The sequence below is a fragment of the Mauremys reevesii genome, linkage group 1 (assembly GCF_016161935.1).
Source record: "Mauremys reevesii isolate NIE-2019 linkage group 1, ASM1616193v1, whole genome shotgun sequence".
Lineage (NCBI taxonomy): Eukaryota > Metazoa > Chordata > Testudines > Geoemydidae > Mauremys > Mauremys reevesii.
Genome location: NC_052623.1, coordinates 39,653,316 through 39,676,713, shown reverse-complemented (window position 1 = coordinate 39,676,713; position 23,398 = coordinate 39,653,316). Strand labels below are relative to the sequence as shown.

Here is a 23,398-nt window from a genome sequence, read left to right as displayed (position 1 = left end):
GAGTCAGCATTTTAGATAAATATTCCCTGCATGTGGGACTGCATGAGTACCCAGCTATCCTAGAAAAAGATCTTTCTACTGTTTTTTATGTACAGTTTTTGATTTAAAATCCTCTCTTTCAGACTGTAGTTTAGAGCTGCTGGATCCAAGTCTCAAAGACCTTTTGTTGTCATATAAATCAGTAAAATAAATGCATCGGTGATCACGTGTAAATAAACCCCACACTACTTATCTACTGCATGGCTTTCTAAAATAATCCCCTAAAGGAACAGTTTGTGCCCAAGTCACTCTATTGTTCATCTCAGAGGGCAGGGGGTTTATAAATTTAAAATAAAGCATGGGAGGGGGGCATAGGGGCACATCGCACACCTGTGAGAATTAGGTTACTTCTATATAATTCCCTAGAGTGGATTTAAGAGCCTATCTTTAGGCATCCATGTCTGAGCACTTAGGTTGTAGCTCACATTTGGGCAACAAGACATTTTGTAATGTGGTGTTTTCTGTTGACCATGTTAGTTCATATATACAGCCAGACCACCTTAAGCACCTTGCCAGAGATTGAGCTGGGTGGCACATGATCTGTAAGGAGGCCATGTCTCCTTGGTGATGAAGAGGGTGTTAGGTTATCATGTTTGAGACTGAATCACTGCTTGTAAGAAAAACATATACAAAATATTTTGCTTTAGATTAGTAATTGTTCTCTTTTTTTCATTTTCTTTTACATACTTTATTTGGTATCCAGTAACTGCAGATAGTTCTATAGGCATCGATGATATCGGTGGTGAGCAAATGAAGGTTAATCCCTTCCATCCATTTTATTAAATCTTTCTAGGCTGAGTAAAGCTGGCATAATAAGAAAGCTGAGTAATTTACATTTCACAATAGCACAGACATCTATCAAAACACTCAGTTGCATTAAGTGAAAGTGGCTTTGCGATGAAAAAAAGAGGAAGAAAATCAAGACTTTGTTTCCCTTATAGAAGAATAGGGTCTCTTGAGTGTGGAATAAGGCTAAAGCATCATTAAAGACAGCATATATAAGGCACAACAGCTTCATTTCCTATGGGGGAGAGAAGCAAGTTCTAAGTCGTAGCTGAGTTCTGAGATTTCTTTTTAAGATAGTGCAGGGAATGGAGAGGGGAAGGGAAAATAACAAGACTATACAGTCAGTTAAGGCTGACAGAGAGAAGATGAGCAGAGCAATAAAACCAATATGGGTTCCCCTAAAGAAAGAATGTACAATAATTAAATAATAAGTGTGGCAAACCCAGGACAAATGGCTACAAAGGAAGGGGTAGGAATTAGTCCCAGGGGGTTAAAAGGCCTCTCCCTATCCACTGAGGAGAGATAGCCATGGGGAAATAAGGTTCAGCTGGAAAAGAGTTACCAGGGAACTAATTAGGTTCAGCTGGCCCCAACTGCTGGAGACCTTTTTAAACCCTCCCTGGCATGGAAGTAGGGGGAAGAGTGAGAGAAGCTGCTAGCAAGTTAGGTGTAGCAAGGCTCTGAGCCCATCCAGCAAGGAAGGCTGCATTCTGTCCCCAGAAGGGCAGAAAACCAGCACAAGGGACTGACTGAGGCAAGGATCAGCCAGACCCTGTGCTACCTAGAAGGATTTGCTTTGCCCAAGCTGGTGTCTCCAAGGCTAAAAGGGACTGAGCCTGCTGAGGAGAAGCAGGTACTTTGCCACATAAGGTAATAAGTATTTGGTAGAGTAATTTAAGAGGCATCCACTGGGGTATAGTGTTGTGTTTGTGTATAGTGGCCCTTCAATGTAATATCAATGGGGGAGACTAATGTTGCCCAAAGGGTGACAGCAAATAAGGGCTTGGCTACACTTGCAAGTTATAGTGCAGTAAAGAAGCCCTGGGTACTCTAGCTCACTACCTGTCCACACTGCAAGGCACATAAAGCGCTCTGGCTCTGTGGCTCCAGTGCTGCTGGTACTCCACCTTGGCAAGTAGAATAATGTTTGCTGTGCCCCTGCTGGAGTGCTGCAGTGCCAGTGTGAATGAGGTGTTGTGTTACTGCACTGTGATCAGCCTTGGGAAACATTGCATAATCCCCTTAAATCAAGTGGCCACTCTTGTCATTGTTTTGAACTTGCTGTAGGAATGTGGATATGCCCTTTCAAAGCTCTGTTTCTGACAGCTGGCTGCTTATCTGCTCTGGGACAAAGGAACAATTACTGAGGAATGCTCCTTGCTTTGAGTTAGTGAGAGAGAAGGTGGGGAGTTGGGAGGTCTGCTGCTGTCTGAATTTACAAGACAGCATGCTGACATGCTCTCAGCCCCTGAAAGCCCCCCTCTCTCTCCCTCCACATACACACTCCACCCCATCCCCTGCATTTGAAAAGCATGTTGCAGCCACTTGCATGCTGGGATAGCTACCACAATGCACTGCTCTTTGTGGCATTGCAAGAGCTGCTAATGTGGCCATGCCAGTGCACTTCCAGCTGAGAGCATAAACACCTGCTGCAGTCTCCAAAGGCTGGTTTAACTCCCAGCGCTCCACATCTGCAAATGTAGCCAGGCCCTAAGAATTTCTTCAAGAATATAATGTGAGGAAAGAAATATTAGAGCCATGGATAAATGAGCAGAAATATTAAATTCATTATTGTACTAAAATGGTTGGTTTTGTTGAAGACCATGTCAATTAAGAAGTAACAAAGGATTTATAAGTACTGTAGAGTTTGTTTTTTAAAAAAAATAGATTTTTACAGCAGATTCAGGTGATTAAGGGAGTAACTAAAAATAACATTTATGGTAAATGATTATAACAGCACTCAAAGTTGCTAAGCAAACATACAGGAAGATAGTGCCCCTTTCCTAAAGTGCTTACTGCACTGACAGGCAGACAGATGAAGAGTGGGGCAGCGGGGGTACAGCATACACAAAATCGTTCAAGGTAGTGATGGGCCATGTCATGATAATTCCATTATATATTTACAATTAGTTCCAAGGTGTCATAAACAGATAGTTAAGGGTTAAGGTCTCTTTTACCTGTAAAGGGTTAACAAGCTCAGTAAACCTGAAGGACACCTGACCAGAGGACCAATCAAGGGACAAGATAATTTCAAATCTCTGTGGAGGGAAGTCTTTGTTTGTGTTCTTTGTTTTGGGGGCTGTTCTCTCTTTGGATCTAAGAGGGGCCAGATGTATATCCAGGCTCTCCAAGCTTGCTGAAGTATTCTCTTCTATTCAGTATAGTGAGTATTAGAAAGGCGGATTAGTCTTTTTGATTTCTGTATTTGCAAATGTGTGTTTTGCTGGAGAAATATTTTATTTTTGGTTGCTGTATTTGTACTGATGCTAGCTCTCTAGTTTCAATAGCTGTACCCTGTAAACTTCCATCCGGATTTTACAGCGCTAAATTTTACCTTTTCTTTTTTTCTTTAATTAAAAGCTTTTCTTTTTAAGAACCTGTTTGATTTTTCCCTTGTTTGAAACCTCAGGGGATTAGTTTGACTCACCAGGGACAGGTGGGGGGGGGGGGGAAGAAAGGTGGGGGGAATGGTTTATTTCCCTTTGTGTTAAGATCCAAGGGGTTTGGCTCTGTGTTCCCCCAGGGAAAGGTTTGGGGGGACAGATAGTGTGCCAGACACTGAAACCTGGCTGGTGGCAGCAAGTACCAGATCTAAGCTAGGATTTAAGCTTAGAAGGATGCATGCAGGTCCCCATCTTCTGGACGCTAAAGTTCAAAGTGGGGAATAAACCTATGACACAAGGGCTTTACTGAGCCAGCATGAATTTACTAATCCATTGGGCATCATGTTAGCAATAGATCTTGAGGAATTTGAATGCAGCAAGGGTACTGGTCTATTAAAACTTTAATGTCATAAATGCTAGAAAATCTTCAACTGTATCTCACCCCACATAATCAAATGTTGGCCATGAAACCAAAAATAAATATGCTCTACTGCTTGGCTGAATCGACCATAGCAGACCTGTTGGATTCATGATTATAAGTATGTGTTTAATTCCATTTTAAAGCTGCTTGTGATCACATGCACAACTCTGGCTATTGTTGAGGTGAGTTTAGAGAGGTTTTTTGGTTGTTGACTTTGCTAGAATTTTCTGATATCTCATTATTTCTAATGTGATTGAAGCCAGGTTCCCTTCTCCAGGTGGAAGTGAGGCTGCTCTAGTAGAGACATCTGACATCTCCAGGTGTTACCAATGGGTATAAAGGTAAGCTAGTCACATCTTGTTCTCAAATGGTTGGAACTATGTGCTGCTGCTTCTGCCTAAATTTTATTGCCTCACTGAAATGCTTTTTTGGAGGAGTACTACAGCTGCTGTGAAGAGCAACTCTGTGGTTAAAGCATTTGAGGGGGCTTCAGAAAAGGTGGGTTCAATTCCTGACTTCATTGAGGGCTTCTTGTGTAACTTGGGGCAAATCCCTCAGTTTCTATACCTCAGCTACAACAGCTGTTAAAGCAGGAGGAATGAGTGCTGAGGATAAATTTGTTATTGTTTGTGTTGGGTATTCAAATATACAGTAATGGAGCCACATACATATTTCTTCACTGTGAGCAGAGCCAACTCTAGAGACAATTACAGTGAGGGGGAGAAGAAAAACAATAGCCTTCCACTAAAACTGCTCTAGGTAGAAAAAAAGAGAACCCTGTACACTGATTCTCACAGGACAGAAAACTGAGTGCCTTGGAGGCATACTCTCCCAACTAGTTAAATTGCAGGAGAATTTAGAGGAAATATCTCATATGTGATTAAGTATATTACACTTGTGCATTATGAAGAGTGAAAGCTAGAAATTCCTTTCCAAGTTCCTTTTGATTGTTCATACTCTTCACTTTCAGTCAATACATCACAATTTCAGTGACCATTTTACCTTTCATCAGTATTTTACTGCCATTGTTCTCAGAGCCAGTCAATATTTAACATTTACTGTGCAAACCTACATTGAGGAAGTGAAGGGATATTCTTTCAAAGATTCTGAGAGCCAACTGTTAGTTAATAAGTTTTGTTAAAACTAGAATACTGTAAGATGGATTTTTTTTTCCTAGAGGTCCTTTAGAGTCTAACATTATTGGTAATTTTGTGTTCAATATGTATAGCTTTGACTGCATAACATTGACTTATTCTTTACTTTAGATTGGAGGGCTGAAGTTGAAGCATGTGGTTCTTGCATAGGCTGCCAGCAAAAGTGATTACAGATGTATTAATTACCTTGGTTATGTAAATATTTGACATTGGATTGGATTTAACAAGGACAAGCTGTAGAAGCCATGAGGTTCTTAACTTCATTGTGAAAAGGTAAATGCCTCTGGTCCTGCAGGGAAAGAACATTGATTCTTAATATTTCTCATGTATCACGATAACTTCTCTCAAACTATCATAATATTAGCCTCTCCCTCCTTGCTTCCCTGACACACTGACTATATTAGCCTTAAACCAGCAAAGAGCAAGGTTGATCTGCTACAAGGGGGAATGGTCTGCTGGCTATTTTTGCAAAAAAATCCACTCATTTTGCACTGACTAAAATTCAGTTTAAAGCAATCAGCATATGAGAGTTCAAAAGATATCTACAGTACATATTTGTGCAGCTTATTCTACTAGCTCCCCATCGAAGGCTGAGACTTTAAATTTGATCCAGTGTTTCTCCTCAAAGCCCTCAATAGACCAGGCTGAATACTTAAAGGACCATATCACTTCTGATGCGTCAAATGCCGTCCATAGATCCTCTCCTTGGGTGCAGTGCAACTGTCCATTTCAAACATAAAGATTGTGTGTGCAGAAGACAAATCTATCTTGGCATCTTGACTGAGACTGCAATTCATTCCTGCAAGAACTAAGACTAACCACAAACCTCACAATGTTCTGGTCCAAATTAAACTCTCTTCACCATTGCTTTTTCCATACAACAACTTATAACTGGTTGGTATTTATGGAAGAGGGGAAAAAATAAAGAGGGTCCAGAGTGACCTAGACACATTGGAGGATTGGGCCAAAAGAAATCTAATGAGGTTCAACAAGGACAAGTGTGAAGTCCTGCATTTAGGATGGAAGAATCCCATGCACTGCTACAGGCTGGGGACCGACTGGCTAAGTGCCAGTTCTGCAGAAAAGGACCTGGGTATTACAGTGGACGAGAAGCTGGATAAGTAGGCCCTTGTTGCCAGGAAGGTTAACGGCCTATTGGGCTGCATTAGTAGGAGCATTGCCAACAGATCAAGGGAAGTGATTATTCCCCTCTATTCAGCACTGGTAAGGCCATATCTGGAATATTGTGTTCAGTTTTGGGTCCCCCACTACAGAAAGGATGTGGACAAATTGGAGAGAGTCCAGCAGAGGGCAACAAAAATGTTCAGGGGGCTGGGGCACATGACTTATGAGGAGAGGCTGAGGGAACTGGGCTTATTTAGTTTGCAGAAGAGAAGAGTGAGGGTGGATTTGATAGCAGCCTTCAACTACCTGAAGGGTGGTCCCAAAGAGGATGAGCTCAGCTGTTCTCAGTGGTGGCAGATGACAGAACAAGAAGCAATGATTTCAAGTTGCAGTGGGAGAAGTCTAGGTTGGATATTAGGAAAAACTATTTCACTAGAAGTGTGGTGCAGCACTGGAATGGGTTACCTAGGGAGGTGGTGGAATCTCCATTCTTAGAGGTTTTTAAGGCCTGGCTTGACAAAGTCCTGGCTGGGATGATTTAGTTAGTGTTGGTCATGCTTTGAGCAGAGGTTTGGACTAGATGACCTTCTGAGGGCTCTTCCAACCCTAATAGTCTATGATTCTATGGAATTCATCTTGCCAGTTTTTACTTTCAGGAGCATTAGTATACCACAGTGATGGGTGAGATGTGAAAATCTAAAGAAAACAAGATGAAATACCACATGTGGTGATATTGCTACAATCATGAAATATATTGCATCTATTTTGCACATCTGGCTGCCTCAATCTGCACAATCTATCTCCACGCAGCACTTCTAACATTCTAAGCTTCCATGCAGCCTTTGAAGAAACACCATTTTACAAAGAGAAATAGTCAATGCCCCTCATTGTGGTTCAGGTAAAAGTAAATATTATGTTGATTTAAAGTTTTTAGGGCAGGAAATACTCTGCTCTTTATGCTTTGATATCTTGCAAACCAACAGCATTACAAAACACCTGTTTTACAATATTGGAAAGTCCCTTTTCTTAGTGAGTCTCTATCTCCTTAAAGTCACAAAATCTGTACTAGATCTGTACTAGCCTTTCTAATACAGATTTTGTGACTGTTTAATTTACAATGTAAGATCCTTGGGATTTTCTGCTCATTTTTTTTCCTCTTTTGTACAATACTGTAGAAGTTAACAGAGTTCAATATATAATAGAACTGGCAAAAAAGATTTTTCTCAATATCCATGTTTTCATAATCTCTCATCAAAACTTAAATGCTGATCAGTTCTAATAAGTAATATTGCACCTTGGTTTTATAAACTTAGAATAAATTTTATTTCATAACCTCATCCAAGAGCCTTCAGCATTGTCTAGAAAACAGCTGTTAAATTCAGTCTGTGAGAGAGACACAGATGTCCCACTCGTAGGTTGTCATTCTCTATGTGGACTATCTACTACTCTTCTCAGTTTCTCTGTTAGCTCAAATAGCAGAGGTGTGGGCTGTGGATCTAAAAGTTCTGGCCATTATTTGTATGGGGATCAATATATTTCCACACGACTGAAGTTCTGTTTCAATTTTTTTTAAAACATAGGTCATCACGTTAAAAAAAACTGCACTAAAATAACATTAAGGTTGGAACAACAAACTGACTGAAGTTAGAAAATGCCAGAATTATAGTTATTTGTGAAGCCTTAATTCAGCCACCTTGTGCACATATGTTATGGTTAGAGCTAGGTGAAACTCTTCACCTCACTTGTTGAAATATGTAATTTTGGTTGGCCTGAAATTATCTGTGAACTTGGTGTGAATTTGCTAAATAGCTTCAGATATTTAAAAAAAATCAGGATGTAGATGCCATTCACAAAATGGCTGAAGTTGGATGCTGTGCTGGTGTCCTCATAACTTTTAGCCCAGTTTTTAGGGAACCCAACCAGGATGTGATGGGAGACCCAGATTCAGTTCCCTCACCTATCTGGTGTGGGGAAAGGTTTTGAACCTGGCTCTGCCCCCCTCCCAGGAGAGTACCCCAACCACAATTTAGTGGTAATGGAGAGTCATTCATCATGACAATGAATAGTCACTGTGCCAGGAAACAGGCATGTGAATCACTAGAACTGGGTGGTTAGAAAACTCACCTAGGATATTGAAGACCCAGGTTCAAGTATCTGCCCAAATAACACACAGGCACCCTCACCACTGGGCTCAAACCTATAAAAAGGGCACCACCTCTTCCTTCAACCATTTTGTGAATCTAGCCATTTAAAGATACCTAAATATTGTTTGTTTTGGGTTTTTCTGAATTCATTTGGAATTTTTCACAACTTTCAGATTTGGTTCAGCTTGAGTCAAAAAAAATTTAAAAACTGGAAATGGCAGCAAACTGAAAGATCAGTTTTGTCCATTTCTAATTATGATAGAGGGTCAAAAGTGCTTGAGTATTCTAAGAGCCCAAGTGCTGTTTTCCAAAGTGACTGGAGCACTTTGGAATGTGCTTCATTTACAGTCAATAGGAGTTAAACTTCTAAGGTCTCATTTTAAAGTGATTAAGATGTTGCCCTGCTCATTTTGAAAGACCTACGGTTGACATTTTGAAAGGATTCCAAGACCAATAATATTCAGGTGGAATTGGACATGTAATTCATTCATTCTCCTTTAAGAGTCCCAGTTTACATGATTTAGATGCCATAAGTCTCAATATCAAAAGTGATTTAGGCACTAACACACCGAGTCCTACTGACTTTCAGTAGCTACTACTCAGCTGCTGCCTAACCTTGCAGGTACCTAAATTCCCTGAGTGCCTAAACTTCACTGGTAAAGTCCCTAAGCACCTAAATTTCTGTCAGTGGGCATGTGCTACAACCCCCTGAGATCCAATACCTCCAAGCTTCTCGGCTCCTAAGCCCCAGTGGGAGCCTGAAACAAGGTTTCCCCCACACCTGTCTTGCTTGTTGGGCCCAGTATGGTGGGTGTACTCAGAGGCTGCCTCAGAGCATATCTATTGGATCAGCCCCTGCACAGAATGTGGAGGAGGGAGTTCCCCCCTCCTTATACCCAATAGCCCAGTGCTGAGAGCACTCACCCAAACTGCAGGAGACTTGGCTTTAAGTCCCCACTCTGACTGATTCAGAGCAGGGACCTGAACCCAAGTCTCCCTTCTTCTAGATCGGGGTGGGGAACCTCTGGCCCATTACTTCCAGCCCGAGGCAAGTCTGTTCACCGCAGGCCAGAAGCCCTGAGCCTCGGCACCCCTTAGGGATGAGCACCAGCTTGCCCTGCTATGAGAGTGGGTTGCCAGGCCATTAAAACTCTGGTCAGCTCCCAGAAGCAACCGGCATGTCCCTTGGGCCCTTAGGAGCAGGGGCAATCAGGAAAGCTCTGCATGCTGCCCCTGCCCCCAGCACCAGCTCCGCAGCTCCCATTGGCCAGGAACCACGGCCAATGGAAGCTGCTGGGGCAGGACCTGTGGGTGTGGACAGCCCGCACCACACAAAGCCCCCTAGCCCCTCCACTTAGGGGCCGGACATGGCAGCCACTTCTGGGAGCTGCATGGAGCAAGGGCAGGCAGGGAGCCTGCCTTAGCCCTGCTGCACCACCAACTGGGAGCTGCCTGAGGTAAGCAGGGATTGATAGGCACCACCTAGCTGGAGCCGGCTCCCCAACCCCTTTGCCCCAGGTCAGAACCCCTTCTGGCACCCTAACCCCCTCCCTGACCCTGCACCCCCACCTGGACCCCTACCCCAGCCCTGAGCCCCTCCTATTCCCAGAGCCTGCACTCCAAACCTCCTCCTGCTTTCCAACCCAGCCCTGATCCTGCTCTCCAAACCCCTTGCCCCAGCCCATGGGCCCCCTCCTACACCCAAACCCCTCATCCCCAGCCCCACCCCAGAGCCTGCAGCCCCCTCTGGCACCTGAACTCCTCATTTCTGGCCCCACCCAGAGTGTGGGGAAAGCCCTGAGCCTCTACACCCCCCAAGAGGGCTGGAGCTGTGAGCGCTGGCTCGGCCCACTGCGGGGAGAAGCCCTGAACTTCTGCGCCCACCCCCCTTGTGGGGCTGTGTGTGGCCCGCAACTGATTTTTTTCTGAGAGTCAATGGCCCCTGATAGAAAAAGGTTCCCCACCCCTGTTCTAGATGAGGGCCCTTACCACTGGGCTATTGGGTATCCTAGGGTAGGGCTCCTGTAATTTCTCCTGTGGAAGTTGTTCCACTTTGTATGATGTAATGCTCACTTATCCCCATGCACAATGGCTCTGTATCCTAGTGGCTAGTACACCCACCTAGGAGACCCCTGTTCCAATGACTAAGTATTTTATAAAAAGTGACTTTCCCCACCCAGGCATTTCCTACAGGTTAGGTTAGCCACTCACCTAGCTGGCTTCTGAAAAATCCCATTCTCAGGCACCTAGCTCTTCCCAAGCATTATATAGCTAGTGTGGGCATCTAATTCAGGGCTTAGGATTCCACTGGACAGAACCTAATTAGGTGTTGCAATGCTGAGTCGAAGTCCCATTTGTGGATCTACCCAAGTGCCTAAGTCACTTTTGAAAATGAGACTTACCCAGCTAAATCTCTTGGGTCTTGCAATGCTGAGCAGAGCCACATCAAAATACCTTCAAATATCTGGGTCCAAGTGCCTATATCATTTCTGAAAATGGGATTTAATAATAATAATTGGAGATATATTCTTCTCCTAGAACTGGAAGGGACCTTGAAAGGTCATTGAGTCCAGCCCCCGCCTTCACTAGCAGGACCAATTTTTTGTCCCAGATCCCTAAGTGGCCCCCTCAAGGATTGAACTCACAACCCTGGGTTTAACAGGCTAATGCTCAAACCACTGAGCTATCCCTCCCCTTTAGGCTCCTAAGTCACTAAAGTGCTTTCGAAAATTTTCCCCGGTCATTAATTACATGATCAACACTATCTCTCCCCTCCCCCCGGATCTTTGTCTTTTTATTATTCTAGTGCTCCTGCTGTAATTCTTAAAGTGACTCTTATTTCTCCTTTGAGTGAATGTTGTTTAACTGAATGCTATGATACCATTTATGAAAATGATGACACTTTTGCTCATTACAATGTCCTATGCATCCATTGGTATTTAGTTTATAATACTTGTGTCCTATATTTGTATTTATTTGGAAAATTTCTAATGACCGTTCTCTGAACTTCATATTTGTGAGGGCAGGAAATTCATCTCACTATGTTGCAGCTGTTTTAGACTCTTAATGTAACATTTAAATTTCCAAAAGTGATTTGCCAAATTAACATAGATAACTTCCAGGAGAGGAGGATTAGTCTGATTCTTTAGCAGCTTGAGAATTCCCACTAGGGGCAGAAATAAGATTCAAAGAGTAGCTCTGCTCTCTTCCACAGCTTTTGTGAACAAAGGTAGAGCAAAAATTACTCCCAAATATTTTGTAATTTAACAGAACTGGGATTATATAACACCCAGCCTAAAGATAATCAGCAGTAATTATGTGTTTTCTGTGCAGTTTCTCATGCTTTCTATGTTACATTTTATAAACCTTCCTGCAATAATTTATTTGAATGGGGGGGGGGGAAACCCAAAACATTTGTAATAGAGATGCTTTGAATTACAGTGGTTAACGTTTCACACACATGCTTACAGGGTGATCTGAAGTATTATACTCCATTTTTTTTTAAGCAGGGCAACATATGCGAGGCTTCCAGAATGGAGGAAGTGGCTAGAGCAGATGCTTTTGGCTAAGCCCCCATGTATCATCATGGAGAGGTAAGAGCACAAAAAGCTTAGATTCATCCATATATTTAAGCTGTAAATTAGCTATCCAACCACGACCACCTGCTGACTTGACACTCCATTATGTTAGATGTCATACTGGACCATAAGGAAAAGATTGCCCATATAAATTCAGTCTTTTATAGTAGTGACTGAGCAAAATTAATCCCTGATATAATTTCACTGGCTCCCCGGTCTCCACATTGAGATCCTCAGCTTGTCAAATGGTCACATAAAGTGTTTGCAGGACTCAGGCCACAGATATCTAGGATCTGAACACTACACTTTTTGAGCTATTTCTTATTTATCCATTCTCATTTACATTGCTTTTCTGCTAATCCTATCTCTGCTCACATTATTTGAACTAGCCGGTGGCTTGGTTCTCCATTGCATCTGAACTCTACTCAGGTGCGGTGGAGCGGGTGGGGACTCTCAGGGAATTTGTTGCAGCTGCCCAGCTGCAGGGGATCAATCTTAATATACTCTGCTAGTGAAGCAGCATAGCAGAGCCTTGCTCCACTACACTCACCATTCTCCCATAGCCAAAGCAAATGGTAGCTGGAGAAATGTATCCCACAGTTGTTGTTCATTTGTTGTGATGATGCCTAGAATTCCCAGTCATGGGCCAGGACCCCACTGCACTAGGCAATGTACAAACAGAACAAAAAGGTAGACTGTAAACTCTTTGAAACAGAAACAACAAGGAGTCCTTGTGGCACCTTAGGCCTGGTTTACACTGGGGGGGATCGATCTAAGATACGCAACTTCAGCTATGAGAATAGCATAGCTGAAGTCGACATACCTTAGAGTGAATTAAAATTACTTTGCGTCCTCGCAGCGCTGGATCAACAGCCGCAGCTCCCCCGTTGACTTTGCTTCCACCTCTCGCCCTGCTGGAGTTCATCAGTCGACGGGAGAGTGATCGGGGATCAATTTATTGTGTCTACACTACACGCAATAAATCAATCCCCGATAGATTGATCACTACCCGGCGGGTAGTGTAGACGTACCCTTAGAGACTAAAACTTATTTGGGCATAAGCTTTCATGGGCTATAACCCACTTCATCAGATTCATGGAGTGAAAAATACAGTAGGCAGGTACAAATACACAGCACATGAAAAGATGAGAGTTGCCTTACCAAGTGGGGGATCAGGGCTAACAAGCAGGACAATCCCTCACTCTCACAGACCATGGGAGACAGGCTAGTCCTCACTTACAGACAGCCCCCTAACCTGAAACAAATACTCACCAGCAACCACACACTACACCACAGAAACTCTAACTCAGGAACCAATCCCTGCAACAAACCCCATTGCCAACTCTGCCCCCATATCTATTCAAGGGACACTGTCATAGGACATAATCACATCAGCCACACCATCAGGGGCTCATTCACCTGCACATCTACCAATGTGATATATGCCATCATGTGCCAGCAATGCCCCCTCTGCCCTGTACATTGGCCAAACCAGACAGTTTCTACACAAAAGAATAAACGGACACAAATCTGACATCAAAAATTGTAACATTCAAAAACCAGTAGGAGAGAACTACAATATGGCTGGACACTCAATAACAGACTTAAAAGTGGCCATTCTTCAACAAAAAAACTTGGAAAACAGACTTCAACAAGAAACTGCACAACTGGAATTATTTTGCAAAATTGACACCATCAAATTAGGCCTGAATAAAGACTGGGAGTGGCTGGGTCACTACAAAAAGTAATTTTCCCTCTGATACTCACACCTTCTTGTCAACTGTTTGGAATGGGCCACATCCACCCTGATTGAACTGGCCTCGTTAGCATTGACCCCCCACTTGGTAAGGCAACTCCCATCTTTTCATGTGCTGTATATTTATACCTGCCTACTGTATGTTCCACTCCATGCATCTGATGAAGTGGGTTATAGCACATGAAAGCTTATGCCCAAATAAATTTGTTAGTCTCTAAGGCAGTGGTCCTCAATCTTTTTGTGGCCAGTAGCACATTCATGTTTTCAGAAGAGTGTGGCGGGCGCCAGCAATTTCTCAAGGCTTATTTTGTATTTGTACATTAAATAATATGAAAAACATCATGTATATTACGCAATATATGAATTGTTAAGATAAAAAGGGTAATTTTACATGTAAAAGGTATTACATTAAATTATTCGGCAATTATTCTTCCACCTTTGTTCTTTTTTTTTATCTACCTGTAAGAAAAATTAAGGAGCTTTTACAAAATAAATACCATAAACAGTTTTCATCTTATTTATTTAAAAAAAGTAAAACATTGTTGAACTGCTGGTCCAAATATATTTATTATTCTTACTTTAACATAGAATGAAGCCTGCAGCCCCGGAATTCTCTGTCCCCGGCAGGTGCGGGGCCGTGTCTTCTCTCTGGTGCCTGCCGGGGTCCGAGAACACCGGTGCCTGCAGCCCTGGAGAAGCTGGAGAGAAGCCACAGCTCCGTGCCTGCCAGGGACAGAGAAAGCTGGTGCCCGCACCCTGCAGCCCTGGAGTGCTCTGTCCCCAGCAGACGTGGGACCCCAGCTTCTCTCCCCTCCTGGGCACTAGGCGGGCACACATAAATGTCCCAGCGGGCGCCATGGCACCCGCGGGCACTGCGTTGGGGACCACTGCTTTAAGGGTATGTCTACACTATGAAATTAGCTCAAATTCATAAAGTTGTTTTTTAGAAATTGTTTTTATACAGTCAAATGTGTGTGTGTGTCCCCACACAAAATGTTCTAAGTGCATTAAGTCGGCGGACTGCGTTCACAGTACCGAGGCTAGCATCGACTTCCAGAGCACTGCACTGTGGGTAGCTATCCCACAGTTTCCGCAGTCTCCGCTGCCCATTGGGAATCTGGGTTGAGATCCCAATGCCTGATGGGGCAAAAACAGTGTCGCAGGTGGTTCTGGGTACATGTCGTCAGGCCCCCCCTCTCCCTCCCTCCATGAAAGCAATGGCAGACACTCGTTTTGCGCCTTTTTTTCTGGGTTACCTGAGCAGATGCCATACCACAGCAAGCATGGAGCCCGCTCACCTCACCATCACCGTACATCTCCTGCGTGCTGGCAAACATGGGACTGCATTGCTACACAGCAGCAGCTCATTGCCTTTTGGTAGCAGACGGTGCATTACGATTGGTAGCCATCGTCATCATATTCCTGGGTGCTCTTTTAGCCGACCTCAGTGAGATTGGTCAGGGGCAGACATGGGAGTGACTCAGCCAGGTCATTGCCATCTCCTGCCGAGCACCCAGGAGACAACGATGGTTAGCAGTCCTACTGCACCGTCTTTTGGTGAGCAGCCAGGAGATGATGATGGCTAACAATCATAATACAACATCTTCGGCCGAGCACCCAGGAGATACAATGGCTTGCAGCCGTACTGCACTGTCTGCTGCCAGCCTAAGATGTAAAAGATAGATGGATCAAACCAAGAAATTGATCTGATTTGTTTTGTGAAATCAACGGCCTGCTAAACCCAGGGTTTTGAGTTCAATCCTTGAGGGGGCCATTCTGTGAGACAGTTGTTTGTGTTTCGCCTCGATGCAAAGCCCCCCCTTTTGTTGATTTTAATTCCGTGTAAGTCATGTTGTCAGTCGCCCCTCCCTCCATTAGAGCAACGGCAGACAATTTGTTTTGCGCAAAACCAGGCGAGGAGGCGACGGCAGCACGGTGACGAGAGGGACATTGTCATAGACTTCTCACAAAGTATGGGCCAGGCAATGTGCCCCAGCAATATGCACATCATGCTGATGAGCTCTGCAAACACGCTGGCCAAACAGGAAATGAAATTCAAAAGTTTGCGGGCCTTTTCCTGTCTACCTGGCCAGTGCATCTGAGTTGAGAGCGCTGTCCAGAGTGCTCACAATGGAGCACTCTGGGATAGCTCCCGGAGGCTAATACTGTAGAATTGCGTCCACACTATCCCAAATTCAACCCGGCAAGGCCGATTTCAGCACTAATCCCCTTGTCGGAGGTGGAGTAAAGAAATAAATTTAAAGAGCCCTTTAAGTCAAAAAAAAAAAAAAAGGGGTCCAGGGTTAAATCAAGGTAACGCTGCTAAATTCAACTTAAAGTCGTAGTGTAGACCAGGCCTAAGGTGCCACAAGGACTCCTCGTTTTTTCCTGATACTGGCTACCACTCTGAAACCTGTCTTTGAAGCAGGGCTAAGTAAAGTCTCTAGCACTCAGAGATACCGCCACAATTTTCCCTGGAATGAAAACATATGTTTCCTCAGTAATATTGAAGACCAGACCATAGCAATAATTCTGTCCATTCTTTGCCCATAAACAAGCCAGCATGCACACATAATCGATTATAGCAAATATATGAAAAGCATAAGATGGATGATGCAGCACAGAAGATACAGTATAAGAGACAGGGTGTACATGTTTTGGGATATAGCTGATTATGTGTGATGTCATTGTTATAGACAAGGCAACAGCATCAAATCCTTTCCTGCCACTTTTACATTTCCAGACAGGGATTATCTTGAGCCTCTTGACAGATCATAAAGGTTTGGCTGATATTGAAAATATTAAGAGTGATGCCAGGGTCATAGAAAGACAGTTTTGTATAACAACTTCTAGCCAGCCCGTACTCGTCCCCTCTTCCCCTCCCTTCTCTGCCCCCTCCAACCATGCACATATTAAAGGCAGGTAGAATCTGCAGAAGGATTCAGAGCAAGGAGATATTTGAGATACTAGGCGTTCCCCTCCCACTTACACTTTTTTGTAAATCTGGAATAGCTCCACTGAAGTCAATGGAAAGCCACTTAGCCTAAAATAGGTGCAAATAAGAGGTGAATCATGCTCATTATTCTCTACTGTACTCGTCAGTTTCATCTCTGCGGCGAGCCTTCTGCATGCAGATGACATACTCCCCTTATTTTAGAAATATTCCATTGTACTGACAAGCAAATCCCTTCAGGATTACTCTACATAAATGATAACAAATATTTTTGATTTGCTGTACATACAAACCAATTAGTCAGCTGCATGAGACAGCTGGTTCACAATGTTCTGATATTAGTGCTTTACATGATTTTGATTTAATTTCCAGGGCAGACTATGGAGAGCAAAGTTGCAGAGTGGGGAGAAGGGTTGGCTGGTTTGTTTGTTTGTTTAGCCTTTTTGCAGACTTTCTTTGATGCCTACTCATAAATTATAATGTTATGTTATTGTATCTCGTTATCCATTTATTAGTAGAACACCAATAATTAGGAGTCGGGATTATACATCATGCCCTCCATGCCTCCATGGAACAAGTTAGTATATGGAGGCTATGCCTACTGCAGTTTTCAAGCCTGAAGAAGGAGGAAATTATAACGGAAATCATACATATTTCATACTGTCCCTGTCAAATGTCCCTGGCCTGTACACTTTAATTTAGAGCTATGTTCATTTTTTCTACTGTACTTAATAGGAAACAAAGGTATATAATATAGTCCATAGAGTATAACTATAGTCTGAGCATGACCCTAGTGGTAGGATTAAGACAGGGATTTCTAATTTTTTAAATAAAAACCTAAATAAGGTTTCAGAGTGGTAGTCGTGTTAGTCTGTATCAGCAAAAACAACCAGGAGTCCTTGTGGCACCTTAGAGACTAACAAATTTATAACAAACTGATGCCCAAATAAATTTGTTAGTCTCTAAGGTGCCACAAGGACTCCTCATTGTTTTTGCTAAAAAAAATAAATAAGAAAGACTTGAAGGACATAAATCCACACCGTGTAGAGGTCAAGCATAGGAGTTTATTACACACAGCGCTGGCGGAGTGTCACCTGGCTTATTAGGCTCAGAGACACTGTCAATCAATTGATTACAATAGAATATATAGATTTTTGCATGGGTGGGGGAAAGTGACGGGGTAGGCAGTTCCACACCCCAGGATAGGTTTTGCAGCAAAACAAAATAGCACATTAGCCAATGGTTAAAAGGTTACATAATGTCTCCGCCCATGGTCTCAAGTTAGTAAGTTAACATTTAATTAATACTTTGATAAAATATTTTTAGTATAAAATATATATATTGAATTCTGATTTGGAGTCCATAGGAATGGAGCAACTCCTATGATTGTCCAACAGGTACATTCCTAGGGGTTAAAGCAAAGAAATATACTTTCACTATGACAATAAAGATTGTCCCCTTTATGTCGTAAGGCAGGCATTGGTCCCTGGGAAGGGAGGTGGAAGGATACCATATCTTATACTGACATGTGCCAACTTTTCATAAACTCAAGGTTGGATCTGTGGGAAGAACGTTCCCTACAGAAGAGACTGACACAATAGGAACAGGGATCCTTTGTTCAATTTGCAACTCTGAATAAGACACAATTATTTAGTTCTTAGCTCCAACACCTGGTAAACAGTGAGGTGGCAATGTTTGCAGATGATACTAAACTGTTCAAGATAGTTAAGACCAAAGCAGACTGTGAAGAACTTCAAAAAGATCTCACAAAACTAAGTGATTGGGGAACAAAATGGCAAATGAAATTTAATGTGGATAAATGTAAAGTAATGCACATTGGGGAAAAATAACCCCAACTATACATACAATATGATGGGGGCTAATTTAGCTACAACAAATCAGGAAAAAGATCTTGGAGTCATCGTGGATAGTTCTCTGAAGACATCCACGCAGTGTGCAGAGGCGGTCAAAAAAGCAAACAGGATGTTAGGAATCATTTAAAAAGGGATAGAGAATAAGACAGAGAATATCTTATTGCCCTTATATAAATAAATGGTATGCCCACATCTTGAATACTGGGTAAAGATGTGGTCTCCTCATCTCAAAAAAGAGATACTGGCACTAGAAAAGGTTCAGAGAAGGGCAAGGAACGGGTCCCATATGAGGAGAGATTAAAGAGGCTATGACTCTTCAGCTTGGAAAAGAGGAGACTAAGGGGGGATATGATAGAGGTATATAAAATCATGAGTGATGTGGAGAAAGTAGATAAGGAAAAGTTATTTACTTATTCCCATAATATAAGAACTAGGGTCCACCAAATGAAATTAATGGGCAGCAGGTTTAAAACAAATAAAAGGACGTTCTTCTTCACACAGCGCACAGTCAACTTGTGGAACTCCTTACCTGAGGAGGTTGTGAAGGCTAGGACTATAACAGCATTTAAAAGAGAACTGGATAAATTCATGGAGGTTATAGTACTGCTCTGCTTGGCACTGGTTAAGCCTCAGCTGGAATAGTGTGTCCAATTTTAGTCACCAATGTGTAGAAAGGATGTAGAGAAACTGGAGAGGATCCAGAGGCAAGTGACAAAGATGATCAAAGGGATGGAATGCAAGCCATATGAGCAAAGGCTGAGGAAACTGGGTGTTTAGTTTGGAAAAGAGGAGATTAATGGGGGACATGATAGCGGTTTTCAAATATTTGAAAGACTGGCATAAAAAAGATGGAGGAAAGTTGTTCTCTCTTTCCACAGAGGACAGGACAAAAGGCAATGGGCTCAAACCACAGCACAGCAGATTTAGATTAAATCTCAGGAAAATCTTCTTAAATGTAAGAACAGTAAGGCAATGGAACAGACTGTGTAGGGAGGTTGTGGAAGCTTCTTCACTGGAGGTTTTCAAAAAGGAGGCTAGAGATCCACCTGTCTTGGATGATTTAGCCACAACAAATCCTGCATCTTGGCAAGGGGGTAAACTAGATGACCCTTATGGTCCTTTCTAACCCAATGATTCTGTGATTTGAGAAACACTGTTCTAATTGGACTTAACAACTGCATGTATATAATTCTACAGAAAGGTTTGCGATCATCCAGAGATGTACTCTATATTTTTTTGGATTTGATTTACTTTACTTTGATTTCAACTGTCTGGAAAACAAAAAATCAATTTCACAAAAAAATTCAAAGTTTTCAAATTTGCTTTTGTTTCACATTGGAATAAAACTGAGACCTTTCAAAATCTGTCATGGAAAAAAAGAAGCAGAAGAGGCAAATGCACCCCATAATAGCCAGCTGGGCAGGGCACTCATGTGGGATCTGAAAGACCTATGTTCAAGTCCTCTAACTGAATGAGGGACTTGAACCTGGGTCTCCCACATCAGTCCCCAAACCACCAGGCTATTGTGAAGTCTCTCTTTCTCATTTGGAACTTTCAACACGGACATGAGAAACCTTCCTGACCAAAGTTGAATTGAAACCAATACATTTCAATGAAAAGATCTGGTTCCATCAAAAAAAAATTCATCAAAAAATTCCTGACCAGATGGAATTGTGACTTCCTTGCCATATTACCAGAGAATTAGATATTCTAATTGTCTGCCCCTGAGGCTGAAGCTGTTTTGAATCCACAGGTAATAAAAAACAAATCCTTCTTCCCATAAAGAATTCTGCTGGTGAAATGCTGTGTGCCGAAGTGTTGACTGATATTCTAATTATGCTCTTGGGGTCTCCTGGCATTTTTTAGAACTGTTTTTAAATTGTCATTGCTCTTTCCAATCCCCTGTTACTCTGAGGAAAGCTGGTGATGTGTTTGAAATCAGTCTTTGGAAAATAAGCAAAAGCTGCAGTAGACAAATGAGAATTGTCAATGGACTTTAGTTGATTAATTATGCAGTCAGTTATTTCCTCCAATTTGGACATTTTGCTATATTCAGAGAAGAACTCTGTTACAGTGTTCTCGTTCCAGAAGAATAAGTCTGTTGCCACAGGCTGCAAGGCCTCTGTGGAAGAGTTGTTGACATCAGTGCTTCTGGCAGTCGAGGTTGCAGTTTTTTATTATTTTTATATCTGTGAACTGACACCAATCCACCCACTGATTGAAGAGCTACTACATGGCACTCACTTGTGTTGCATGGCACTCGGTTTTTTTATTAACTTCCAGTACTGTTCTTCCTTTCATAAACCCTGAATTAAGTGCTGCATTGTATTGAAATGAAATACAACAAAAGCATTGTATTCCTGTAGGTAAAGTGCAAAAGTGCAAAATTTATGTTTTATTCTGTGCTGTTGGATTGAAGTTCTTAGATGAACTAAGAAGAATTTGTGTTTTGTTTCAGTAGTGAAGTCCACACTCATCCAGTAAAGCTAAATGTGTGAGCATCAGAGATGAACAAGAAATGGCTTTCTTCATGCATGAGGGCTTGAGATTTTAGAAAAATATTCCTGTTCCAAATTGGGACAAATTCAAAATCTCAACATTTTTTATAAAACGATAACTTGAAAATAATTTCAGACTGCATCAAATTGAAATATTTTTGTTTCAATTGAAATAATTTTGAAACTTTCTTTCAATGTCGACCTTTTTAAAAAATAACCCTTTCTTAGTATGAATTAACTAAAATTTCAAATGAAGTAGTTTCAAACCAAAAAACAAATTTTTCATTTAGAAAATGTTGAAAAAGGACATTTAGACAATTTCAAAGCTTTTTTCCAAACATCTTTTTGAATTGGGATATTTGTCTAAATTGACTTTTTCCTGCAGTTTTGGTTTCAACAAATGAGCATTTTCTGAAGAAAAAGAGATTTTGTAGGAAAATTCCCAAGCAGATTTAGTTGGCATGACTGTAGTGCCATTCCTCTGTGGTATACACCACTCCTTGGACTCTTCCCCCCCCCCTCCCCCCCGGATATGAAGTTGTCTTGATGGATGTGTGTGATTTATTTTTTCAGAGAGATGCTCATGCCCTGGAGTCTTCTCATCATGCCTAAGTATATTTGTTCCTTAAAAATCTGGGTCAATCAATATTTAATTTGTATTGTACCTCCAGAGACCCAGACATGGTCAAGGCCTATCTGTGCCAGGCACCTTAAAGAGGTTTAAAATCTAAGGACAGACAGAACCTTGAGAGCAGGATACAGCATATAGAAAAGTGGTTAGGCTGACTAGATACACATCTTGCACATTCAGTCTTTCTTCTTCCCTCTTTTCAGGTATCATACATAGTGTGGGGAAGGCTACAACTAAAATGATTACAATATTTCTCTTTAAAAATTCATATATACATTAACTTTTTTAATGTAAATACATTTATCATAAACTGTACTTAATAAGCCCTCAACCTAACCATTGTTAGTTGAAGATTTCCTGTAAGCCTCACAAGCACTAAATGTTCTTTTTCTCTGATCTGTTTTATTTTCTGTGACGTGTGTGTTTGTTTGTTTAGGATGAGACCAACATGCTTCAAGAGTCTCTAGTTCTATTAGTGACTTGTGATCTTCACTATGGTCTAGCATATTTGCATATCAACAGAGCTGCTTAGGATGCTTTGCAGTCTTACTACTCTGTGATATTCTTTTCTGAGGATGCACTGGCACCAATGAAATGCTGTAGGAAATTTTGCTGAAATGCTATCTCACAAAGCAAATATTGGAATTTATTTGAGGTGTTGGTTCTTTCCCCAAATGGGTTTTCCCAAGTCCAGTACTAGCAACTGGGTACAGGGACAGCGCTAGACCAAATGGCGTCCCAGGCAAGAAGCGTCTTCAGCACCCCTCTCTCCATTTGTTAAACCTTTGACTATAGTATTTTTATTGCATTTGTAACTCATTTCATGACTTTGATGCCGGATTTGCATACATGATTTATCCCTGTCATATAAGATGATAGATTTGCACATTTTTCCTGCTGATAATAGCCCACCTTAATTGATTACTCTAGTAATTGTCGGTATGGCAACACCCATTTTTTCATGTCTTCTGTGTGTATCTTCCTACTGTGTTTTCCACTGTATGCATCCGATGAAGTACGTTTTAGCCCATGAAAGCTTATGCTCAAATAAATTTGTTAGTCTCTAAGGTGCCACAAGTACTCGTTCTTTTTGCTGATACAGACTAACACGGCTACCACTCTGAAATGTTAGGGTCTGTAAATCTGTACTTATTCATGCAATATATAAGCAAATTAAAAAAATGTTTCCTCTAAGCTTATAGAAACTTTTTAATTTTAGGAATAACTGAAATGTACTAACATCAAGAATTGAATTGTGCACCAACATTGGGTGGACCAGTATTAAATAGTGTTACAGTAGGTGACAGCCTTAGAATGTTAACCTTACTCCTTTAGTTTGAAAGGTTGCTTTTCTTACCTTGCCCTTGTGAACTGAAGCACAGTGTCAGAGAGATCAAAGAGTGGCCAATGGCATTTTCAAGCGATAAAATAGCAAGTGATGTCAGTTTCTCATCAGCCATTGTCGACTGAAGATGTGTTTTAATGAGTCTGAGCTTCGAAAAGCTGCACTCACCACTTGCGACTGTGATTGGCAGCGTGAGAAGAATCCTCAAAGCTGTCCATGCATTAGGAAAAGTGTCGTGCAGCTCTGCATCATGAATGAATTGGAGAACTTGGAGTGGAGAATGCTTCCTGTGTGGCAAAATGTGATGGATGTTTCCCAATTCTACATAGAGATCTTTATCATTGGTGTCCAAACATTCCCCATGTGTCAGCATCCAGTGAAGTTTCATACAATTGTTCAAGAGTGTTTTCCTGTCTGCCGGCAGCTTACTAAGGTAATACTATGCCCCGCTCCACACACACACACCCCAAAATCTTTTTGTGGTGCTTCAT

At 42.0% G+C, this 23,398-nt stretch overlaps 1 long non-coding RNA gene across 1 annotated transcript; it reads left to right on the top strand.

Moving 5' to 3' along the window:
- Positions 1 to 1,472: 1,472 nt before the first annotated feature.
- On the top strand, positions 1,473 to 14,352 carry LOC120398520. Its single transcript, XR_005594494.1, has 5 exons — positions 1,473 to 1,695; positions 4,109 to 4,190; positions 5,115 to 5,276; positions 11,782 to 11,865; positions 14,195 to 14,352. It is a non-coding gene; the product is annotated as an uncharacterized LOC120398520 (long non-coding RNA).
- Positions 14,353 to 23,398: the final 9,046 nt, after the last annotated feature.